This window comes from Procambarus clarkii, chromosome 66 (assembly GCF_040958095.1).
Source record: "Procambarus clarkii isolate CNS0578487 chromosome 66, FALCON_Pclarkii_2.0, whole genome shotgun sequence".
In the NCBI taxonomy this organism is placed as follows: domain Eukaryota; kingdom Metazoa; phylum Arthropoda; class Malacostraca; order Decapoda; family Cambaridae; genus Procambarus; species Procambarus clarkii.
In genome coordinates this window covers 25,732,844-25,748,184 of record NC_091215.1, presented here as the reverse complement: position 1 = coordinate 25,748,184, position 15,341 = coordinate 25,732,844, and the positions used below count along the sequence as shown (strand labels likewise).

Here is a 15,341-nt window from a genome sequence, read left to right as displayed (position 1 = left end):
TTTTTGCATTTAAGGTCATACTAACTTGTTCACCTTTGCATTACATGATAGTCAAGTATTGTCATGTGTTATTTTTGTTCATTACTATTTCAGTAAATTGTTTAATTATTTATTTGATAATTTTCATTTGTTTCCACCTGCAACTTACACACTGCAAGGCCAATAGCAGCATTTCTTTCATTTATGTGAGGGAGAGCCATACCATCTTGGTTCAGTATAGCTGTGATACCATAACCCGTCACACAAGATATCCAGTTGTAAGACTTTTACCATCAGTGGTGGTAGAGTATGCAACTGGCAATGCCTTTGTTACAGGTTCGCTTCATCTCACAGCCCCAGTGGATTTTCTCACACATTTGAATACATGAAACAACTTTATTTGATACATTCCAAACCAAAGTACTGTACAGTACAGTAATTATCAAACCATCAAATGTGTGGGATAATCATAGTGCGCTAAATATCACTAACGTCGCCAATACAAGAACAAAAACGCATACGGCGAACAATATCAAAGGTATTGAATTTACCAAGAATTTTATCGAGGGACAATTGACAGTGAGGGATGGTCGGGAAGCAAGACACGCAAGTCCTGGAAGTCAGGACATGTAGAGACAACGGTTTGGACAATAAGAAGCAGGGCAGCGCTCCATTAAGTGCCCGTGAGTTAAACGTGTATGACCAATATACAACCTCGCCAGAGCCGTTTTCCACCACCGGTTACGGTGGTAGGAGGAAGGCCACGGGAACACACTACAGGCATACCTCAGTTTAAGAGTTTAATTGGTTCCTGGAGACGCCTCGTATTCCGAAAACTCGCATTCCGAAGCTAATTTCCCCATAAGAAATAAAGGGAAATGAATTAATCCGTTCCTGACTACCCCAAAAACCCCACATCAAACTAAATTTTTATACCCAATTCATCTAAATAAACCTACAAAACTATGTTCAAGTTATTACTTACCTTGCTGTTGAATGCTGTAGGCGTATGGAAGATGGTGAGGAGGTGGGAGGAAGAGAGGAGTTACTGTTTGGAAGGGGAGTCCCCTTCCATTATCACATCAGGCAGTGAGGACTTCACTGGTATGCACACTCTGGCACATATTGCCTGCATACCACTAGGACTTGCTTGTTTTACTAAGAATTTGTCTAATGACACTTGTTTTTCCCTACATTTTAGCACTTGTCTGTAGTAAGACATCACATTATCATTTAAAAGGTCAATGCAACGGCCTGCTACAGCTTTATCTGGGTGAGTTTTTTCAACAAAACTTTGCAGTTCTTCCCATACTTCACACATTTTCTTAATTAAGAAGGGACATTCTCTACTGCCTCTACTCACAGCTATTTTCTTAGGTTGAACCTTACCAATGGCTTTCTTAAGACCCATGGCAAGATATATAATGACAACTTTTATGCTCAAATGGCCAAAAAAACGATAAAAAACTGTAAATCCTTGTGAAGAATTCAGGTGGGATAGTCACTGGACATGAGACACTGGTAAACTGAGGCGCGATCGCCATGCCACCACGCGCCAGTCGGCCTGTACACGTATCAACAAACTCGCGTCCCGAGGTAACCCTCGCCTTCCGAGACATATTTTTGGAGTAAATCCTGCTCGTCTTCCGAAAAACTCGCATACAGGGACACTCGCATTCCGAGGTACCACTGTACTCTTAAGAGCACGCAATTTGTTACCAGTAACAGAAGACCAACAACCCTGACAACGGGCAAGAATGGGGAAATGAATAACTGGGTAAAAGTCATAATAAGGAATACCTTTACGGGAGATGGGACAGGTGCGGATAGCTTCCTTAGCGGCAGTGTCCGCACGCTCATTTAAGAACACACCAATATGGGTGGGAATCCAGCGAAATTCCACTGTCTTAAATCTACTGGAGATAAGAAACAGCCAATGTTGAATTTCAACTACCAAAGGATGGACTGGATTAAAGGATTCTAGAGCCATGAGGGCACTGCAAGTGTCAACTACAAACACGGAGGAGGATTGACAGCGAGAAAAGAGTTGATGAAGAGCATAGAGAATAGCATAAAGTTCTGCCATGAAGATGCTAGTCTCCGGAGGCAGGAGACACAAAGGTGCAGTCAGGAAAAACAACAGAGTAGCCTACACCGTCTGCAGACTTAAGACCCATTGGTGAAGACGGAAATAGAGTGGAAGTGTGAAGAAAAGTGTTCAAGGAAAAGGTGATTTAGAACTGTAGGAGGGGTAAAAATTTTAGTCATGTGGGTCAAGGATTACAGAATTTAGGAACGGGGACCCCTCCATAGGGGCAAAGACGGAATGACACGAGGGGAAATATTGGTAACACAAACTGAAAGAGCATTTTGTAAGAGAGACAACCGTACAGAAAGAGATAGGTGGTGAAGGGGAACAGGAACCACAGGATGGGTAAAGGTCAAGGCATGACATAAGCAAGAGTGAGGGTGCTGTAAGGACCGTGCAAGGTGGAGAAGACAGTAGCGATTATGGCGATCCTGTAGAAACAGGACGCCAGTTTCAACATACAGGCTTAGGGTAGGTGTTGAAGGAAAGGTACCAGAGCTGAGCCGTAACCCAGTATGATGCAGTGTGTCCAGATGGTGAAGGGTAGAAGGAGAAGCAGACGAGTAAACAGGGCCATAATCGAGTTTAGACAGAACGAGAGAGGAATGTAAAGAGAGGAGCAGTGTCGATTAGCTCCCCAAGAAGTATGGGACATGACCTAAAGTTAGTTAAGGGCCTTAGAGCATTCAACTCGGACGTAAAAAATATGGGGCGACAAAGACAAACGAGTGTCAAAGATTAGCCCTAAAAGCTTTAGCAGATTCTTTGTACAAAAGGGGATGACCCCTGTTACCTAACAGTAAATAGGTATCTGGGAGTTAGCTGTTACAGGCTGCTTCCTAGGGGGGTGCGTGTGTGGGAGAAAAAAATTTTTTGTAGTTAACCACTGAACTGCTCTGTCTCCAAATAACACCCTGGTGCACAAGAAATAAATTCTTTCCAAAAAATTTTTTTCTCTTCTTATATTGTTAAAATGCAGAGTCTGATCACGGGGAAACTAAACAAAAAATATTGTATGTGACTTACTTTAGCTGCGATGGAGCTGGGAAGTTGAGCAAATTATGGGCGCTGAGCGATGGGGGTCTGTCGGCCCCGCCACCCCGTGCGACGGCAGTTGCTGCGAATAAAATGTTGCGCAATTATTTTGAAGTTTCTCATTCATTTCTTCTTTTTTTTTGCTGTAATATTATTTAAAAGTGTGTAATTTTTGGAATTTATATAATTCAAAGTACAGTATAGAACATCGCTATGCTCAAAATTAAGGGCCTCATATATGCGACATATTCTACAATCAAACAGTGTTTTTGCTGTTATTACACTATATACACACATTGTATATACCCATCTACGTATGTATTCACCATAACGATCCACTATGTTGGTATGGTGAGCCCAAAAAAACATGAGTGAGCTGCCACACCCTGCCAGTCCTCCCTCCCTCCTCCAACACATTACTCGCCAACATTCCTCCTCCCAAAATACTGTTATTGTGTTTATTACACTATTTACACACGTTATGTATAAGTATGTACATGTTTTATTCATGTACATACGTACATACTTGCCATCTCCTCACCTCTCTCTCTTGCCTACTTAATGCTCTTGCTTCCCTCATCTCATCACAATCGACTTTATAATGGTCCAGGACGGATCGAAATGTCGTCGTCTATTCAATTTCCAGTGTGTGGTTTGGTCAACAATGAAATCTTCATGCAAGATCTTATAAAGAAAACCCCTAGAACGAGTTTTGCAGATACGAAAGAGTTTAAGGTGAGTAGGGGATGGTTTGAGAAATTTTGAAAAAAGACGTGGTATTCATAGTGTTGTGAGGCATGGTGAGGGTGCCAGCTCAGACAAAGTAGGGGCTGAAAGATTTGTTCGTGATTTTAAAGATTTTGTAGATACTGTATTGATGGATATATTCCACAACAAGTGTTTAATTGTGAGGAGACATGGCTATTCTGGAAAAAATTGCCGAAGAGGACATACATTACCTAAGAGGAGACGTCACTGCCCGGACACAAGCTAACTTGGGCTAACTTGTGTCAGGATAGGCTAACTCTTGTGCTGTGTGGCGATTTGAAAATTAAACCCTTGCTCGTGTATCATTCCGAAAATCCAAGAGTTGTAAAAAATATATAACGTGCAGAAAAACTGTGATGTAGAGTGGTTTGCCCTGCCATCAAAAAATATCTGCAAGAGAAAAGTTTGACACTAAAGGGCCTGCTTCTCGACAATGCTCCTGCTCATCCTCCAGACTTGGAGGATGCATTGTTGGGGCCACTTTTTTTTTTTTAGGGATATTCCTGCATGGGCCCTAAGTTTCTGGCTAATGAACCAATGACATGAAGGAGGAGTTTTCAACCTACCTTGTGTTAGGTGTGCAGGGGTCAATAGGCTGAACATAATGTCAGGAGCAAAGGGGGGCGTTTGCCTCTTCAAACACAATTGTGACCATCTTCATCTCTTCGAACTATCCTAAATGCTCTCTTCACCTGTCTGACCAAATTGGGTGTCCAGACCACCTTTGAATCTGAAATTGTAAAATTAATAGTGATTTCAGAATATTCAGTCCATTTATACTAACAAAATTATATACAGTATACTGTAATTGAAATTTTACAGAATGATAAAGGCAATTTAGTAACTTTGTTAAAATGCACATGGGGGAAATACATGAAAATAGGTTAATATGGTTTGTAAGGTTGATGGGAAATGTTTATTACTTTTATGATTTAAAAGATGTATAGCCCTGATACTCCATCCTGGGTGCATTCCACCAGGTAATGACCACAGCAAAAGTTTTCCACGAGGCTCTATTGTCACACAAACTTTTCACATTTTCAAACTTGATTCATCTTTTTCCCCCTCGTTCCAGGGGTTTTCTTTAAAAGGTCTTCATGCAAATGCCTTGGTTTCTCACAAATGATGGCCTCTGAAATGCTATCACCTGCTAACTCTTTGTTGTGTATCCAAATTAATAAAAACTTTTCAACATCCTCAAGTGTTTGCGTTCTTTGTTTCGGGATTGTTGATATGCCTTTTGCCACTTTAACGCTCATAATGTCCTTTTTCTTAGCAAGTATAGTGCACATTGTTGACATAGATTTGTTGTACTGCCTAGCTAGTTCAACAACCTGTGCACCATTTTGACGTTTATGAATGCTCTCTTGTTTTTCCTCTATGGTCATTCTCACATGTGTTTTCTTGGCTTGAACCTTACCACTGGCTTTCTTGGGACTCATGGCAAGATATATAATAAAAAATTTTATGTTCAAATAGCCAAAAATCCCAAAACAAATGTAATGCTTTATAAAGAATTCAGGCGCGATAGTTACTAGGCAGGAGACACTGGTAAACTGAGGTGCGATCACCATGCCACCACGCGCTAGGTCAGCCCATATGCATATCAACAAACTCATTTCCAGAGGCAAAGTTTGTAACCCGATTCAAATTTTTCGAAGAAATTAGGCTCGTAACCCGAAAAGTTCATAAATATTCATTCGTAAGCCAAGGTGTCACTATATATAACTAAAAAATTAAACTCGGGATTACTTTCAACCCCCACCCCTTTTGCTCTACTCCATCGCCACCTACCTTCACCCCCCTCTATGATGTACTCTTCCATAGACACCTACCTTTGCCCCCCTCTTCCCCTCTACTCCTCCATCATCACCTACCTTCACACCCCCTCCCTTCTCCTCCTCCATCGTCACCTTCCTTTCACCCTCCTCTATAATGTACTCTTCCATAGACACCTACGTTCACTGCATATAATGCTCCCCTCTACTCCTCCATCGTCACCTACTTTCACCCCCCCTCCGCTCTACTCCTCCAGGGTCGCAGACAACTTCACGAGCGTGAGAACTACGAGTTCTCTAACTACTCTCACACTCCTACTCTCTCACCAGTGAGGGGGAGGGAAGGAGGGAGGAAATGAAGGAAGAAAGGTGGGGGAGAGAGAATAGGCAGGGGGGAGGAGGGCCTAGATACATTTCTTTCATATAGATAGGTAGACTGAGGGAGAGCTGCTTGTCAAGAGCCCTATCAGACAGGCTTCCTATTCCTCAACCCTCCCTAATATGCCACATCCTGGTCAGGACAACTTGCTCGATTGTTATTCTTGGTGTGACTCGAAAACTGACCTCGAGGCGGGGCATGGGCATGGATTATCTCCCTGGGGCACGCACCTCCCTGCCCCAGCTCTCTCTCTCTCTCACATAATCTATCAAGGGTCTAACATGAGGTCATTGTGCCTACCAGAAGTGTATATGTCCAAGGCTGGCCACCTGTCTGGACCATTCAAATGTATAAACACGTTAATTAGTCTATTAAAATTATATATAATGCTACAATTATAAATTAATTTGTTCGTGGTCATTCGTTTATCAGTATTTTAATATGAGGTATATATACGCATGTATGTATACGTTGACGTACACATATATGATTATGTGTATAGAATGATTATGATTATGTGTAATCATATATGATTATATCTAATGGAATGCATTAGTAAGTGATGTGGTGGAGGCTGACTCCATACACAGGTTCAAGTGTAGCTATGATAGAGCCCAATAGGCTCAGAAACCTGTACACCTGTTGATTGACGGTTGAGAGGTGGAACTAAAGAGCCAGAGCTCAACCCCAGCAAGCACAATTAGGCGAGTATATGAACGAATGCACATGTACACTTTCAAATGAATTAAGATACCTTAAGATACACAATGACTTAGTTTAAATAGTTTAAACACATTATGGTACTGATTTTGACATGCTGATGTCTGGAAGGGAGAGGGGGTGTGGGGGGTTATTGTCTGAGGTGGAGGACCAGAGGAGGGGGTCAGTGGAAGGATGGTGGCTGGAGGGATGCCATTGTTCTAATGGTTATGAAAACAATTATTGATGGCAGGAATTCAGTGGGTGTGTACTTCACCCGCACCATCACCATACTGTGCCCTGCTACAACACCCCCCCCCCCACTCCACCCATGCTGTGCAGGGCGTATTACACATTATGGGATAACCGACTGTCTGTCCATTCCTGTCTGCTCGTTATGCTGCCCTTCCTTTTGAAAATTGTCTGCTTTATCGACTTCCTTCAAGACCACACGTTAGCCTCTTATCACGCCCTCTTACCACTCTCAGGGAGCCGGCTCTTCTATACAATAGTTACCACTCAGTCCCCAAGGTGAAAGAGTGTCCGGGCATATGACTTGTTACGTGTACTTATTTGCGATTCGTTTGGGCTGTCACGTGTGGTGATTAGTGTTGGGTAAGGCTAGGCCAGGTCAGGTCAGACTAGGCCAGGTCAGACTAGGCCAGGTCAGACTAGGCTAGGTAAGGCTAGGCCAGGTCAGGTCTGGTCAGGTCTGGCTAGGTCAGGTCTGGCTAGGCCAGGTCAGGCTAGGCAGGGTGAGAGAAATAAAGCGGCAGGTACTTACGTTTCCGAGAAAGTAGCGGCGGTAGTATATTGTTGATTTAGATTGTTGTTGTTTTTGTGTTGATTTAGGTTCGACGACATCCTGAAGCTAGTAGGTGGCGGCCTCATCGCTCTCGAACTTGTTGTTGTTGTTGTAGGGGATACGAGGCACACCCAATATCCCCCTTACATTGATCACATCGCACACTAATATTTTTAAAATTTCGGACACCAGATTTGTCTGTTTCGTATATGTATAATTGTTCAATATTAAAACCACAATAGAATGCTCTAAGTACTTTCGTATATTAATACATCTTCAGAAGGAATGGTTCGCTCTGAAGATGTATTAATATAAGAAAGTACTAAAGGAAATTCCTGTTTCAATTCTTCCTCCGTGGTCTGACACTCTTATTATATATTGTATATACTGAATTATATATACTATGCTTATATAATATATACTGAAATATTGTTACATTTAACGTATGAAACAAAGTATATATGTGTATTTTTAATAAAATATAAAACATTAATATTTATCAACGTATCTCTGTGAATTACATAATTTATCAGTATTGTACAGCCTGTGATCTCCACCTGGCTGGCCACTGATACCTAAGTAGCTTTCATGTGTCCGGACACCGGCGATAGGATTGTATTATTTAACTTTAAAGAGAGAGATATTTCTTGAAATGTTGTCACATTAACGTCTACATCTTCCTTCCTTCTGACATATAGATTTTAAGGTTAATTAGCATATATGGAAATAAATTACACAATTTATAGGCTGGTGTGAAGGGCTTCACACTCTTAGAGCAAGCCATCAAGAAACTGTACAGTATCAAATGCATATATCTTCGCTTTCACTTCAGTTATATTTATGACAAGTATTTAAAGTGTAGCTTATATTTCTGCCTTTCTGTTGACATAGAAAACTTTCGTTTATTACATTATCTAGATAAAATTAGCATTGATCTTCAAAAGGTTGTAGTTGTAACTTCCATTATAAACAACATTATTATATAAGGAGTGTAAATTATGTAGTATGCCGTACGCCCACACCTTAGAACATAGAATAGACAGCGCACTGGGGTCTTAGTCCTAAGGGCCCGGGTTCGATCCCCGGCAGAGGCAGAAAGAAATGGGCAGTTTCTTTCACCCTGGTGCAGTAAATAGATACCTGGGAGTTAGACGGCTGCTTCCTGGGGAGGAAGGGGGGGCGCACATGTAAGAGAAATATATGTAGTAGGCATAATAAAGGAAAATTAAGTAGGGTAGAAAGGCAGGGTATAAGATCTAATAGCTCGATTCTGCAGATACAAGTAGTAAATACAAACACACTCCCAGGTACATATTTGAAGGGAAATGCGCCCAACTATTTCTGTCCCGCCTGGGAATCAAACCCGGGATCCCGAACAGAGTTAAAAAAAATGAAGCCAACTTAACTACAAGACTCCTCGCTTAAAGTGCCCGATTAGACTAAGGTTTCATATTTTTCCAGCACTTGATCAGCTAAGCAGATCACAACATTGTGGTGTTAGAACTCTCGTGCAGCTATAACTACTGGTCTGGAAGTGCGCGCGCTACCCTCACTAGGTTAGAATAAGTTAGAATAATGTATCATAATTCATCTTTCTGTTAAATTCACTTTCCGGTAGACTCACTCACAGTTGACCTTGAGTGCGTCTGCACCCGCGCTGCAGTTGCTAGGCTGAAACTATGCAGCAAACTTTACTGGTTTTAGTCTCTTATTTTTCCTTTGAACATAATATGTATAGATAATTAATATTTAATTATATAATATCACGAGATAACAAGATAATTAATATCACATAAATGACTATAAATGAAACACGATATTATCAAGTAATGCCGATACACTGCATGTGAGCTAGTACACTTTGTTCACATGAACACAATTTGTTCATGTGATCTAGTTCATGATAAGTGTCTGACAAGTTGGTTAATAAACTGGGCTCAATCTACTGACCGTCATTGCTCAATTTAGTGCACCAATTACAGGCAGAAATACACAAATCTAAATTATAAAACCTATCGAGTACCACACACATATTGCCGTAACGAATGAAGAAAACCGCATTTCCAACTCTTAATCATTAATAGTACAATTACCTTGAGCAGCTGCAACAGGAGAGCTTGTGAAGGAAGATGGCAACGCCTGGATCTCGACACACTAGTCCAGGCAGCTTCCAGGAAGCAGCAGGAGGGAGGCGCTGGACCGCTCCAGATGCCAGTGACTCCCTGCCGGCACAACACCAAATTCATTTTAGTGTACTTCCATAACATGCATAATATATATTTATTCTCATATATAGCGTATTTATATTTACATAATTTACGTGTGGGGCCACTATCTCTCTCTAGTGGCCTTGACGGGGACAGGAAGCCGGTTACTTGTCACAGTTCCACCCTCTCATTTGTCTTGATTCTGTCTGGCTGGATTTTGAAACTTGGTAGCGTTTTGGCATTTACGGCTTCGGTGGGTAGACGCTTGACTGGGTTTATAAGTTTAGTTCATTTATTATGCACTCCATACCCATCTTTTATGTTGTGGAAAGGGTTAGAGCATCGCATGATGGGCTCAGGGACTGAACCCCACAAACCTTGATATAAGCCAAACGTGTATGAATGCACTAGCTGCCTGTCACCCGACACTACGAATTATAAGTTTGTTACTTGCTTAGCTAAATGAACTGTTGAGTTCATTTATGAACTCAACAAATAAATGTTGAGCTCTGAAATGAACTCTGAACATAATGGGTTCAGTTAGTGAACCCATTATGTGCCCCTGTAACCCTTTCCACCACCGCCCACGGGATGGGTATAGGGTGCCCTTGTAACGCTTTCCACCACCGCCCACGGGATGGGTATGGGGTACCCGTGTAACCCTTTCCACCACCACCCACAGGATGGGTATGGTGTACCCTTGTAACCCTTTCCACCACCGCCCACGGGATGGGTAATGGGGTTGAGTAATAAATGAAGTAAAAAAAAGCGCTGTACTGTACTCTATACGGAAATGGTGTCCTATCTCATCTATAGACACCTGCAGGCCGCTCTAGTACGTACTGCAACCACTCAGGCACAAAACTTTATATGAATTCAGGAACTACGGTCCATTGCACTTCAGAATGTCAACGGCATCACAATGGCTGATATGTTCACGTCACTCAGTCAGTCAAGTTGAAACCAGCACTGGATGGGTGACCGCGCTGATGGCTTGGACCTTCGCCAGGGGTACAGGGACGTGGGGTTAGGTTCCCTTGTATTACATACGATGGGTATGGGTATACGACCTATCTAGAAGGACATTCAACATGCCCCTTGCATGGCGTATACGCAGTTTTGGAGCACGCAACAATAAGTAGCACTGTGTGGGAGGAGGGGAGAGGTAGAGTTAAATACGTCAGTAACACTATTAAAACCCCAAGACGTCTAAAAGTTGTAACCTGTCAGCCATTAACCATAATAGTAAGTAAATTTTATTCAGGAAAGTACATACATAGTTGTTTTACAAACATAATGTTGGATTTATAGATAGAGGTAGTACATACAATACCTAAAGCCACTAGTACGCACAGCGTTTTGGGCAAATGAGGCAACTCCTCCTGTAACAATCTTCTTCTTGAGGTTATCTTGAGATGATTTCGGGGCTTTAGTGTCCCCGCGGCCCGGTCCTCGACCAGGCCTCCACCCCCAGGAAGCAGCCCGTGACAGCTGACTAACTCCCAGGTACCTATTTACTGCTAGGTAACAGGGGCATTCAGGGTGAAAGAAACTTTGCCCATTTGTTTCTGCCTCGTGCGGGAATCGAACCCGAGCCACAGAATTACGAGTCCTGCGCGCTATCCACCAGGCTACGAGGCCCCAAGGCCCTAACAAGATGACATACTGAACGTACAATATTTAAGGGTTCCAATAGTACAGTCGGGTTCGTTCTTGACGCATAATCTTGTATTCCGGGTTCGAATCCCGGGCGGGACAGAAATGGTTAGCCCCGTTTCCTTTCACCTAATGTCTCTGTTCACCTAACAGTAAGTAGGTACTCTTGTTCGGGTTGCATCCTGGGCGGGGTCAGTAATTCGATCTTGGTTGGGGAGGATATACAAGACTAATTTGTATGAATACACTCTGGCTTCCTGTCCCCCGACACAATGAATTAACATAATTCAGTCCCTTTACAGGAAGTCTGTACTTAGACTTATCCAGGTTCCCAATCCCACTAAGTCAACTTCTGACCATCCCCAGGATACAACCCACAATTATCCCAACCCAAAAGTGATGAGGATCAGTTACGATAGCAAGAGGCTACCTGGACAAATTGATGAAATGGTCCAACAAGTGGCTACTAGATGATGATGATGATATAGATTCAACTACTCTGAATAAGTTCCAAGTAGCACGGGCTATGGTGAGCCCGTAACTTACCTGGCACAGGAGCGGGCTACTAGAGTTTAAGTAAATATAAAGTAATAAAGTTAGGTGGAGAGAGCAGGAGGCCAAACACAAAGTACCAAATGGGAGACGAAGTCGTCCATGAATTAGAGAAGGACCTACGAGTTGATATCACACCGAACGTGTCTCCTGACCCCATATAAAAAGAATAGCTTCAACGACGTACGCGAAGCTGGCTAACATCAGAACTGCCTTTAGAAATTGGTGTAAAGAACCAATTAGAATCTTGTACATGACCAATCCAGGAACGCTGTTGTAGATCCGGAGTTCCTGTTTTATAGCTTCCTGTATGTTATCAATGCAGTTATGTTTTTGTAATCATCTGAGAATGAGGTGGTGGTTATTGCGGTATTCAGTAGACGCAGTGATCCCTGCCACCAGTCATGCAGTCGTTGTCATGTCCCTGCCACCAGTCATGCAGTCGTTGTCGTGTCCCTGCCACCAGTCATACAGTCGTTGTCGTGTCCCTGCCACCAGTCATGCAGTCGTTGTCGTGTCCCTGCCACCAGTCATGCAGTCGTTGTCATGTCCCTGCCACCAGTCATGCAGTCGTTGTCGTGTCCCTGCCACCAGTCATGCAGTGGCTGTCGTGTCCCTGCCACCAGTCATGCAGTCGTTGTCGTGTCCCTGCCACCAGTCATGCAGTCGTTGTCGTGTCCCTGCCACCAGTCATGCAGTCGTCGTCGTGTCCCTGCCACCAGTCATGCAATGTCATCATGCAGCGTCAACTTCACCAAAGACTTCCTGTACAACTACCGAGCATATCATCCTCTCGAGATGTTCCTTACTGTCGACGTCAGAGAAACATCTTGAATTTAATTCAAATTCTCTCGTGTTAATGCCCAAACATTCTAAACATCAACCGTCTAGAATTTTCCGGCGTTTCACTTAAGCGTTGATGCCGCTTATCAGAAACATTAGTGTTTAGAGGGCGTCCAGGTGCGTGAATATGCTCGATCGTCCCGTAGCGTAGCGGTCAGTGATGCCGATTCTCAAGCCAAATAATCTTGGGTTCATTTCCTGGATAAAGTCGAAGTGTTTGGGCACGTTTCTTTATACGTGATGCCCTCCCCCCCCTTTTTTCCCCCCACTTAGGAGTAAATAGGTAGCCAGGAGTTGGGTAAAACTGTTGTGGTTGGCATCCAGGGGAAGGCCAGTTGTTGGTCTAGTCCTAGAGGTACCTCAACACGCCTGCCCAACACTTCCTGGCGCCTCCCCCTGACAATGGAAAACAATCGTTGGGCGACCTTGTGCATATGAGTGTTTTTCCCTTACGATCTTTACCGTCATGAAATGACGCCAGGACCCGTGTGGGCAGACCCGGCCCCCCGGGCGCCAGGACCCGTATGGGCAGACCCGGCCCCCCGGGCGCCAGGACCCGTATGGGCAGACCCGGCCCCCCGGGCGCCAGGACCCGTGTGGGCAGACGCCCCCCCCCCTAACCGCATATACCTCGGAGAGAGGAGGTTCACAAGCGAATGATCCCAATTTTAATTCTAGAGAAGGACAAGACGTTTCGACGTTTCTTTACACCTAATGCCTCCCCGGTCACCTATCAGTCAATAGGGTACCTAGGAGTTAATTGTTGTGGGGTGCCTTCCTGTGAAAGGTCCACTGTTGGCCTGGGGGGAACCTTGAGAAGCCTAACTCGCATCCTGTCCCAACAATGGGAAACCAAATACGCGGCCAAATCTGCGTTCAGGCCGTTTCCGGGAATAGTTTCATGAGTAATGCGTCATATTGTGATCTTAAGGTTCCAGCATCCTCATCCTTTAGGTATTCTCGTCTGGCTCCTCGTGCAGCATCCGCGCGCGTCTGCTCCGAGCTCCGCCGATCTCTGACGCCTCGAGGCACATCTTAGGGGGGAAACAAACAAGTGGAAAGAATGGCAACCGGTGTACAGTGACGAGGGAGAGCAGCAGCAGCACCCAGTCAGAGGCTCAGTCCTGCTCCACTCCAGGTGTGGGAACGTATTGTTGGATTCACCCGGCTTGCATGCACGCTAGCCTCCACACCGGCCCGCTTGAGCACCGGCCTAGTGGTGTAAGTATCCGGTTTGATGTGTCTTCTGCGTGACATCGTCTCACCCTGGCGTTTGGATCTCAGTATTGAATCTTGAAGGTGTGAGATACGACGCGTTTAAGAATCGGCTTACCGCAATATTCTACTTCGTGAATTTCTTGAAGTGTTCCCCTCAAAGCTTTACTACATGTGTACCTTGATCATTTGGTTCAGGATTCGACGAGACGCATTGTAAGTCGTCTAACTGTACTTGGTAAATGATCCCTACTTTAACTATAGCATGTGCATTCAAGGTTCGTTTGGATCTAGTTCAGGTTCTCCCTATAACGGTGATGAATAGTTTTTCAGAGCAGTGTTAGACTAAAGTTCAATGTCAATTTTGATATAAAGATGAACATAACGTGATTTACTGAGTAGTACTGCACAACAAACGAACCGGACTGGACACCACACGAACCGGACTGGACACCACACGAACCGGACTGGACACCACACGAACCGGACTGGACACCACACGAACCGGACTGGACACCACACGAACCGGACTGGACACCACACGAACCGGACTGGACACCACACGAACCGGACTGAACAACAAATGAGCCAGACTGAACAACAAATGAGCCGGATGGTAAAATCCAGTTCAGTGGAGCCGTCTGGCCTGTTCCATTAGCCTAGTCATACACCCATAGGCTTCCCTGCAGTCGCGTATCATGTTTGACTACAAGGTTCTAACGAATGCAAGTTTCCAAAATGTTAGTGGTACGTCAAGTGCAATATACTTAGGCCCAAGCCATCTACAATCATTAAATTAGCTGTGATTATTATATGGGTTACGACAAACGGTTTTAACAAACGGAAATTCACATTACTTTCAGTTTAATTTGAATTTGACAAATTCAAACCTTCAGTTTGAAGAATTAATCTTTTTCAAGAAATGTATCGCCATCTACCAGTATAATGTCTATATAGTGTTAATCTATTTATACAGATTAATGATAGGCTGCTCCATGATGCGTCCCTTCCCGACAGCGCTGCGTATAGTTTTTATACAGATTAATGATAGGCTGCTCCATGATGCGTCCCTTCCCGAGAGCGCTGGGTATAGCGTCCATTCAGGTGAAAGTTTTGAGTCGACACACTAGAGAATGAAAAGTATGGATAGTTTTATGTAAGATATTGTTACACCGTGTTACCGTCACATAAACAGCCACCGGGACCAAAGAGCCAAAGCTCAACCCCTCGCAAACACAACTAGGCGAGTACACAAGATTTATCCATTTTTTCTATTTACTTTCCGATTTACCTTTTAAGCCTTAAGAAACTTTAAGCCGTTAACTGGCAAAACGTC

General features: G+C 43.7%; 1 protein-coding gene across 2 annotated transcripts in view; it reads right to left on the bottom strand.

Annotated features, from left to right (window-relative positions):
• Positions 1–15,341, bottom strand: part of LOC123769170 (MOXD1 homolog 1) — a 69,507-nt gene that overhangs the window by 5,510 nt on the left and 48,656 nt on the right. For both annotated transcript variants that reach the window (XM_069309891.1, XM_069309892.1), the window contains exons 17-20: positions 9,626–9,754; positions 7,512–7,780; positions 4,438–4,601; positions 3,095–3,185 (exon numbers count right to left, since the gene is read on the bottom strand). The gene's annotated coding sequence lies outside the window, so the exon portion shown is untranslated. The remainder of the gene's footprint in view (positions 1–3,094; positions 3,186–4,437; positions 4,602–7,511; positions 7,781–9,625; positions 9,755–15,341) is intronic.